Genomic DNA, 9,272 nt, shown 5'->3' on the forward strand with positions numbered 1-9,272 from the left:
TGTCCGAGCCGTGTCTGGGAGGTGTGGTGGCTGTCCGAGCCGTGTCTGGGAGGTGTGGTGGCTGTCCGAGCCGTGTCTGGGAGGTCCGGTGGCTGTCAGAGCCGTGTCTGGGAGGTGTGGTGGCTGTCCGAGCCGTGTCTGGGAGGTCCGGTGGCTGTCAGAGCCGTGTCTGGGAGGTGTGGCGGCTGTCCGAGCCGTGTCTGGGAGGTCCGGTGGCTGTCAGAGCCGTGTCTGGGAGGTGTGGTGGCTGTCCGAGCCGTGTCTGGGAGGTGTGGTGGCTGTCCGAGCCGTGTCTGGGAGGTGTGGCGGCTGTCCGAGCCGTGTCTGGGAGGTGTGGCGGCTGTCCGAGCCGTGTCTGGGAGGTGTGGTGGCTGTCCGAGCCGTGTCTGGGAGGTGTGGTGGCTGTCCGAGCCGTGTCTGGGAGGTGTGGTGGCTGTCCGAGCCGTGTCTGGGAGGTGTGGTGGCTGTCCGAGCCGTGTCTGGGAGGTGTGGCGGCTGTCCGAGCCGTGTCTGGGAGGTGTGGTGGCTGTCCGAGCCGTGTCTGGGAGGTGTGGTGGCTGTTCGAGCCGTGTCTGGGAGGTGTTGTGGCTGTCCGAGCCGTGTCTGGGAGGTCCGGCGGCTGTCCGAGCCGTGTCTGGGAGGTGTGGTGGCTGTCCGAGCCGTGTCTGGGAGGTGTGGTGGCTGTCCGAGCCGTGTCTGGGAGGTGTGGTGGCTGTCCGAGCCGTGTCTGGGAGGTGTGGCGGCTGTCCGAGCCGTGTCTGGGAGGTGTGGCGACGGTCCGAGCCGTGTCTGGGAGGTGTGGTGGCTGTCCGAGCCGTGTCTGGGAGGTGTGGTGGCTGTCCGAGCCGTGTCTGGGAGGTGTGGCGGCTGTCCGAGCCGTGTCTGGGAGGTGTGGTGGCTGTCCGAGCCGTGTCTGGGAGGTCCGGCGGCTGTCCGAGCCGTGTCTAGGAGGTGTGGTGGCTGTCCGAGCCGTGTCTGGGAGGTCCGGCGGCTGTCCGAGCCGTGTCTGGGAGGTGTGGTGGCTGTCCGAGCCGTGTCTGGGAGGTGTGGTGGCTGTCCGAGCCGTGTCTGGGAGGTGTGGCGGCTGTCCGAGCCGTGTCTGGGAGGTGTGGCGGCTGTCCGAGCCGTGTCTGGGAGGTGTGGTGGCTGTCCGAGCCGTGTCTGGGAGGTGTGGTGGCTGTCCGAGCCGTGTCTGGGAGGTGTGGTGGCTGTCCGAGCCGTGTCTGGGAGGTGTGGCGGCTGTCCGAGCCGTGTCTGGGAGGTGTGGTGGCTGTCCGAGCCGTGTCTGGGAGGTGTGGTGGCTGTCCGAGCCGTGTCTGGGAGGTCCGGCGGCTGTCCGAGCCGTGTCTGGGAGGTGTGGTGGCTGTCCGAGCCATGTCTGGGAGGTGTGGCGGCTGTCCGAGCCGTGTCTGGGAGGTGTGGTGGCTGTCCGAGCCGTGTCTCGGAGGTGTGGTGACGGTCCGAGCCGTGTCTGGGAGGTCCGGCGGCTGTCAGAGCCGTGTCTGGGAGGTGTGGTGGCTGTCCGAGCCGTGTCTGGGAGGTGTGGTGGCTGTCCGAGCCGTGTCTGGGAGGTGTGGTGGCTGTCCGAGCCGTGTCTGGGAGGTGTGGTGGCTGTCCGAGCCGTGTCTGGGAGGTCCGGCGGCTGTCCGAGCCGTGTCTGGGAGGTGTGGTGGCTGTCCGAGCCGTGTCTGGGAGGTGTGGTGGCTGTCCGAGCCGTGTCTGGGAGGTGAGGTGGCTGTCCGAGCCGTGTCTGGGAGGTGTGGTGGCTGTCCGAGCCGTGTCTGGGAGGTGTGGTGGCTGTCCGAGCCGTGTCTGGGAGGTGTGGTGGCTGTCCGAGCCGTGTCTGGGAGGTGTGGCGGCTGTCCGAGCCGTGTCTGGGAGGTGTGGTGACTGTCCGAGCCGTGTCTGGGAGGTGTGGTGGCTGTCCGAGCCGTGTCTGGGAGGTCCGGTGGCTGTCCGAGCCGTGTCTGGGAGGTGTGGTGGCTGTCCGAGCCGTGTCTGGGAGGTCCGGTGGCTGTCCGAGCCGTGTCTGGGAGGTGTGGTGGCTGTCCGAGCCGTGTCTGGGAGGTGTGGTTGCTGTCCGAGCCGTGTCTGGGAGGTGTGGTGGCTGTCCGAGCCGTGTCTGGGAGGTGTGGTGGCTGTCCGAGCCGTGTCTGGGAGGTGTGGTGGCTGTCCGAGCCGTGTCTGGGAGGTGTGGTGGCTGTCCGAGCCGTGTCTGGGAGGTGTGGTGGCTGTCCGAGCCGTGTCTGGGAGGTGTGGCGGCTGTCCGAGCCGTGTCTGGGAGGTGTGGTGGCTCTCCGAGCCGTGTCTGGGAGGTGTGGTGGCTGTCCGAGCCGTGTCTGGGAGGTGTGGTGGCTGTCCGAGCCGTGTCTGGGAGGTGTGGTGGCTGTCCGAGCCGTGTCTGGGAGGTGTGGTGGCTGTCCGAACCGTGTCTGGGAGGTGTGGTGGCTGTCCGAGCCGTGTCTGGGAGGTGTGGTGGCTGTCCGAGCCGTGTCTGGGAGGTGTGGTGACGGTCCGAGCCGTGTCTGGGAGGTGTGGTGGCTGTCCGAGCCGTGTCTGGGAGGTGTGGTGGCTGTCCGAGCCGTGTCTGGGAGGTGTGGTGGCTGTCCGAGCCGTGTCTGGGAGGTGTGGTGACGGTCCGAGCCGTGTCTGGGAGGTGTGGTGGCTCTCCGAGCCGTGTCTGGGAGGTGTGGTGGCTGTCCGAGCCGTGTCTGGGAGGTGTGGTGGCTGTCCGAGCCGTGTCTGGGAGGTGTGGTGGCTGTCCGAGCCGTGTCTGGGAGGTGTGGTGGCTGTCCGAACCGTGTCTGGGAGGTGTGGTGGCTGTCCGAGCCGTGTCTGGGAGGTGTGGTGGCTGTCCGAGCCGTGTCTGGGAGGTGTGGTGACGGTCCGAGCCGTGTCTGGGAGGTGTGGTGGCTGTCCGAGCCGTGTCTGGGAGGTGTGGTGGCTGTCCGAGCCGTGTCTGGGAGGTGTGGCGGCTGTCCGAGCCGTGTCTGGGAGGTGTGGCGGCTGTCCGAGCCGTGTCTGGGAGGTGTGGTGGCTGTCCGAGCCGTGTCTGGGAGGTGTGGCGGCTGTCCGAGCCGTGTCTGGGAGGTGTGGTGGCTGTCCGAGCCGTGTCTGGGAGGTCCGGCGGCTGTCCGAGCCGTGTCTGGGAGGTGTGGTGGCTGTCCGAGCCGTGTCTGGGAGGTGTGGCGGCTGTCCGAGCCGTGTCTGGGAGGTGCGGTGGCTGTCCGAGCCGTGTCTGGGAGGTCCGGCGGCTGTCCGAGCCGTGTCTGGGAGGTGAGGTGGCTGTCCGAGCCGTGTCTGGGAGGTGTGGTGGCTGTCCGAGCCGTGTCTGGGAGGTGTGGTGGCTGTCCGAGCCGTGTCTGGGAGGTGTGGCGGCTGTCCGAGCCGTGTCTGGGAGGTGTGGCGGCTGTCCGAGCCGTGTCTGGGAGGTGTGGCGGCTGTCCGAGCCGTGTCTGTGAGGTCCGGTGGCTGTCCGAGCCGTGTCTGGGAGGTGTGGTGGCTGTCCGAGCCGTGTCTGGGAGGTGTGGTGGCTGTCCGAGCCGTGTCTGGGAGGTGTGGCGACGGTCCGAGCCGTGTCTGGGAGGTGTGGTGGCTGTCCGAGCCGTGTCTGGGAGGTGTGGTGGCTGTCCGAGCCGTGTCTGGGAGGTGTGGTGGCTGTCCGAGCCGTGTCTGGGAGGTGTGGTGACTGTCCGAGCCGTGTCTGGGAGGTGTGGCGGCTGTCCGAGCCGTGTCTGGGAGGTGTGGCGGCTGTCCGAGCCGTGTCTGGGAGGTGTGGCGGCTGTCCGAGCCGTGTCTGGGAGGTGTGGTGGCTGTCCGAGCCGTGTCTGGGAGGTGTGGTGGCTGTCCGAGCCGTGTCTGGGAGGTCCGGTGGCTGTCAGAGCCGTGTCTGGGAGGTGTGGTGGCTGTCCGAGCCGTGTCTGGGAGGTCCGGTGGCTGTCAGAGCCGTGTCTGGGAGGTGTGGCGGCTGTCCGAGCCGTGTCTGGGAGGTCCGGTGGCTGTCAGAGCCGTGTCTGGGAGGTGTGGTGGCTGTCCGAGCCGTGTCTGGGAGGTGTGGTGGCTGTCCGAGCCGTGTCTGGGAGGTGTGGCGGCTGTCCGAGCCGTGTCTGGGAGGTGTGGCGGCTGTCCGAGCCGTGTCTGGGAGGTGTGGTGGCTGTCCGAGCCGTGTCTGGGAGGTGTGGTGGCTGTCCGAGCCGTGTCTGGGAGGTGTGGTGGCTGTCCGAGCCGTGTCTGGGAGGTGTGGTGGCTGTCCGAGCCGTGTCTGGGAGGTGTGGCGGCTGTCCGAGCCGTGTCTGGGAGGTGTGGTGGCTGTCCGAGCCGTGTCTGGGAGGTGTGGTGGCTGTCCGAGCCGTGTCTGGGAGGTGTTGTGGCTGTCCGAGCCGTGTCTGGGAGGTCCGGCGGCTGTCCGAGCCGTGTCTGGGAGGTGTGGTGGCTGTCCGAGCCGTGTCTGGGAGGTGTGGTGGCTGTCCGAGCCGTGTCTGGGAGGTGTGGTGGCTGTCCGAGCCGTGTCTGGGAGGTGTGGCGGCTGTCCGAGCCGTGTCTGGGAGGTGTGGCGACGGTCCGAGCCGTGTCTGGGAGGTGTGGTGGCTGTCCGAGCCGTGTCTGGGAGGTGTGGCGACGGTCCGAGCCGTGTCTGGGAGGTGTGGCGGCTGTCCGAGCCGTGTCTGGGAGGTGTGGTGGCTGTCCGAGCCGTGTCTGGGAGGTGTGGCGGCTGTCCGAGCCGTGTCTGGGAGGTGTGGTGGCTGTCCGAGCCGTGTCTGGGAGGTCCGGCGGCTGTCCGAGCCGTGTCTAGGAGGTGTGGTGGCTGTCCGAGCCGTGTCTGGGAGGTCCGGCGGCTGTCCGAGCCGTGTCTGGGAGGTGTGGTGGCTGTCCGAGCCGTGTCTGGGAGGTGTGGCGGCTGTCCGAGCCGTGTCTGGGAGGTGTGGTGGCTGTCCGAGCCGTGTCTGGGAGGTGTGGTGGCTGTCCGAGCCGTGTCTGGGAGGTGTGGTGGCTGTCCGAGCCGTGTCTGGGAGGTGTGGTGGCTGTCCGAGCCGTGTCTGGGAGGTGTGGTGGCTGTCCGAGCCGTGTCTGGGAGGTGTGGTGGCTGTCCGAGCCGTGTCTGGGAGGTCCGGCGGCTGTCCGAGCCGTGTCTGGGAGGTGTGGTGGCTGTCCGAGCCGTGTCTGGGAGGTGTGGCGGCTGTCCGAGCCGTGTCTGGGAGGTGTGGTGGCTGTCCGAGCCGTGTCTCGGAGGTGTGGTGACGGTCCGAGCCGTGTCTGGGAGGTCCGGCGGCTGTCAGAGCCGTGTCTGGGAGGTGTGGTGGCTGTCCGAGCCGTGTCTGGGAGGTGTGGTGGCTGTCCGAGCCGTGTCTGGGAGGTGTGGTGGCTGTCCGAGCCGTGTCTGGGAGGTGTGGTGGCTGTCCGAGCCGTGTCTGGGAGGTGTGGTGGCTGTCCGAGCCGTGTCTGGGAGGTCCGGCGGCTGTCCGAGCCGTGTCTGGGAGGTGTGGTGGCTGTCCGAGCCGTGTCTGGGAGGTGTGGTGGCTGTCCGAGCCGTGTCTGGGAGGTGTGGTGGCTGTCCGAGCCGTGTCTGGGAGGTGTGGTGGCTGTCCGAGCCGTGTCTGGGAGGTGTGGCGGCTGTCCGAGCCGTGTCTGGGAGGTGTGGTGACTGTCCGAGCCGTGTCTGGGAGGTGTGGTGGCTGTCCGAGCCGTGTCTGGGAGGTCCGGTGGCTGTCCGAGCCGTGTCTGGGAGGTGTGGTGGCTGTCCGAGCCGTGTCTGGGAGGTCCGGTGGCTGTCCGAGCCGTGTCTGGGAGGTGTGGTGGCTGTCCGAGCCGTGTCTGGGAGGTGTGGTTGCTGTCCGAGCCGTGTCTGGGAGGTGTGGTGGCTGTCCGAGCCGTGTCTGGGAGGTGTGGTGGCTGTCCGAGCCGTGTCTGGGAGGTGTGGTGGCTGTCCGAGCCGTGTCTGGGAGGTGTGGTGGCTGTCCGAGCCGTGTCTGGGAGGTGTGGTGGCTGTCCGAGCCGTGTCTGGGAGGTGTGGCGGCTGTCCGAGCCGTGTCTGGGAGGTGTGGTGGCTCTCCGAGCCGTGTCTGGGAGGTGTGGTGGCTGTCCGAGCCGTGTCTGGGAGGTGTGGTGGCTGTCCGAGCCGTGTCTGGGAGGTGTGGTGGCTGTCCGAGCCGTGTCTGGGAGGTGTGGTGGCTGTCCGAACCGTGTCTGGGAGGTGTGGTGGCTGTCCGAGCCGTGTCTGGGAGGTGTGGTGGCTGTCCGAGCCGTGTCTGGGAGGTGTGGTGACGGTCCGAGCCGTGTCTGGGAGGTGTGGTGGCTGTCCGAGCCGTGTCTGGGAGGTGTGGTGGCTGTCCGAGCCGTGTCTGGGAGGTGTGGTGGCTGTCCGAGCCGTGTCTGGGAGGTGTGGTGACGGTCCGAGCCGTGTCTGGGAGGTGTGGTGGCTCTCCGAGCCGTGTCTGGGAGGTGTGGTGGCTGTCCGAGCCGTGTCTGGGAGGTGTGGTGGCTGTCCGAGCCGTGTCTGGGAGGTGTGGTGGCTGTCCGAGCCGTGTCTGGGAGGTGTGGTGGCTGTCCGAACCGTGTCTGGGAGGTGTGGTGGCTGTCCGAGCCGTGTCTGGGAGGTGTGGCGGCTGTCCGAGCCGTGTCTGGGAGGTGTGGCGGCTGTCCGAGCCGTGTCTGGGAGGTGTGGCGGCTGTCCGAGCCGTGTCTGGGAGGTGTGGCGGCTGTCCGAGCCGTGTCTGGGAGGTGTGGTGGCTGTCCGAGCCGTGTCTGTGAGGTCCGGTGGCTGTCCGAGCCGTGTCTGGGAGGTGTGGCGGCTGTCCGAGCCGTGTCTGGGAGGTGTGGCGGCTGTCCGAGCCGTGTCTGGGAGGTGTGGTGGCTGTCCGAGCCGTGTCTGGGAGGTGTGGCGGCTGTCCGAGCCGTGTCTGGGAGGTGTGGCGGCTGTCCGAGCCGTGTCTGGGAGGTGTGGCGGCTGTCCGAGCCGTGTCTGGGAGGTGTGGCGGCTGTCCGAGCCGTGTCTGGGAGGTGTGGTGGCTGTCCGAGCCGTGTCTGTGAGGTCCGGTGGCTGTCCGAGCCGTGTCTGGGAGGTGTGGCGGCTGTCCGAGCCGTGTCTGGGAGGGGTGGTGGCTGTCCGAGCCGTGTCTGGGAGGTGTGGCGGCTGTCCGAGCCGTGTCTGGGAGGTGTGGTGGCTGTCCGAGCCGTGTCTGGGAGGTGTGGTGGCTGTCCGAGCCGTGTCTGGGAGGTGTGGTGGCTGTCCGAGCCGTGTCTGGGAGGTGTGGTGACGGTCCGAGCCGTGTCTGGGAGGTGTGGTGGCTGTCCGAGCCGTGTCTGGGAGGTGTGGTGGCTGTCCGAGCCGTGTCTGGGAGGTCCGGTGGCTGTCCGAGCCGTGTCTGGGAGGTGTGGTGGCTGTCCGAGCCGTGTCTGGGAGGTGTGGTGGCTGTCCGAGCCGTGTCTGGGAGGTGTGGCGGCTGTCCGAGCCGTGTCTGGGAGGTGTGGTGGCTGTCCGAGCCGTGTCTGGGAGGTGTGGTGGCTGTCCGAGCCGTGTCTGGGAGGTGTGGTGGCTGTCCGAGCCGTGTCTGGGAGGTGTGGTGGCTGTCCGAGCCGTGTCTGGGAGGTGTGGCGGCTGTCCGAGCCGTGTCTGGGAGGTGTGGTGGCTGTCCGAGCCGTGTCTGGGAGGTGTGGCGGCTGTCCGAGCCGTGTCTGGGAGGTGTGGTGGCTGTCCGAGCCGTGTCTGGGAGGTGTGGCGGCTGTCCGAGCCGTGTCTGGGAGGTGTGGTGGCTGTCCGAGCCGTGTCTGGGAGGTGTGGTGGCTGTCCGAGCCGTGTCTGGGAGGTGTGGCGGCTGTCCGAGCCGTGTCTGGGAGGTGTGGTGGCTGTCCGAGCCGTGTCTGGGAGGTGTGGTGGCTGTCCGAGCCGTGTCTCGGAGGTGTGGTGGCTGTCCGAGCCGTGTCTGGGAGGTGTGGTGGCTGTCCGAGCCGTGTCTCGGAGGTGTGGTGGCTGTCCGAGCCGTGTCTGGGAGGTGTGGTGGCTGTCCGAGCCGTGTCTGGGAGGTGTGGTGGCTGTCCGAGCCGTGTCTGGGAGGTGTGGTGGCTGTCCGAGATGTGTGTCGCCAACCCCGAGGCTGCGCACTCAAATCTGACCTGTGTGTATAGTCAGTAAGGCTGTGATACACAGTAATATATCCATCAGCACCTTTGGTCCACGGACACGTACACCGTGTCACTGAAACACACCACATACTTATTTTTGTGTCATATTTGGTCGGTCCATCACACTTTGGGGTTTTTAGCACATTCTCTCTGCTGCAAACCTGGGGCTTCATTCCGCTGGACACAGGCGGTTTTCTTTGATAAGTAAGTTACCTTTTTCCCTGTGTTTTTGCCCCAGGATACATTCATATAAATGCTGTTTACTACATTGCCCTCGGACCCTGGAAGACTGATTAAACTTATATTAGAAAAGTGTGCTGCATGTGTCATACATCCAGCATGTACGGGATATTCCCCTGAGGAAGTGACCTAGCGTCACGAAACGCGTAGGGAGGAGCTTGGTGTTTTGACCCGATCCGGCTTCCGTAGTTCCATACGCAGGGAGGACTTCCTGCACTGCTGACGTCACCCGTTTGCCGGTAGCGGGTGTTGCGTGCAGTGAGTCTCTCTGCTGCAGATCGGGGAATTTACAGGTTGCGGACGGCATCCGTGAGTTGTATGACTCACCTCCATACATTGTGAGTGTGACTTTATGTGTTTTTAGTGTGTTAATAAATCTTTGTTACATATCACACTAGTATTGTCCTATTCCCTGCTCTACCGTTGGTGTATGCTGTATCGTTGACATCCACGATCAACATCGCCGACCTGAGAGGAATTCCACAAGCCAGACCACGTGGGGTCCGTGGGGAGCGGTGCAGGGACGGGACGTGTTAACAGATTCTCTCCCCTGAATGTGTTAATATTCATTCTGTGAGTAGGATTCTGCAAGTTTCAGTTAGGGACTTGTTGCTGTGGTATACTGCGCAATTGGTGTGCCTTTTTTCTGTTATTTCAGAAGCAGTGGAGACACTATCAAGGACACCCACCCATCTGGAACTTTAATCAATCGGTCCATCAACCTGTCCAGAAGAAGCCCTGTATCAGAGACTTTCTTTGTTTCATTACGGTATCTTGGACTGATTTGAAGCGCCGGGGACACTTATTTGTATGTGTATATGTACGGGATATTATATAGGATCCCGTGGCTTGTGTTACACACGTTTCAGGTCAGGAGCTATATATTTATAATAATGAATTCCAGCACTCACAGG

Source organism: Ascaphus truei, chromosome 14, assembly GCF_040206685.1.
Source record: "Ascaphus truei isolate aAscTru1 chromosome 14, aAscTru1.hap1, whole genome shotgun sequence".
NCBI classification, from domain to species: domain Eukaryota; kingdom Metazoa; phylum Chordata; class Amphibia; order Anura; family Ascaphidae; genus Ascaphus; species Ascaphus truei.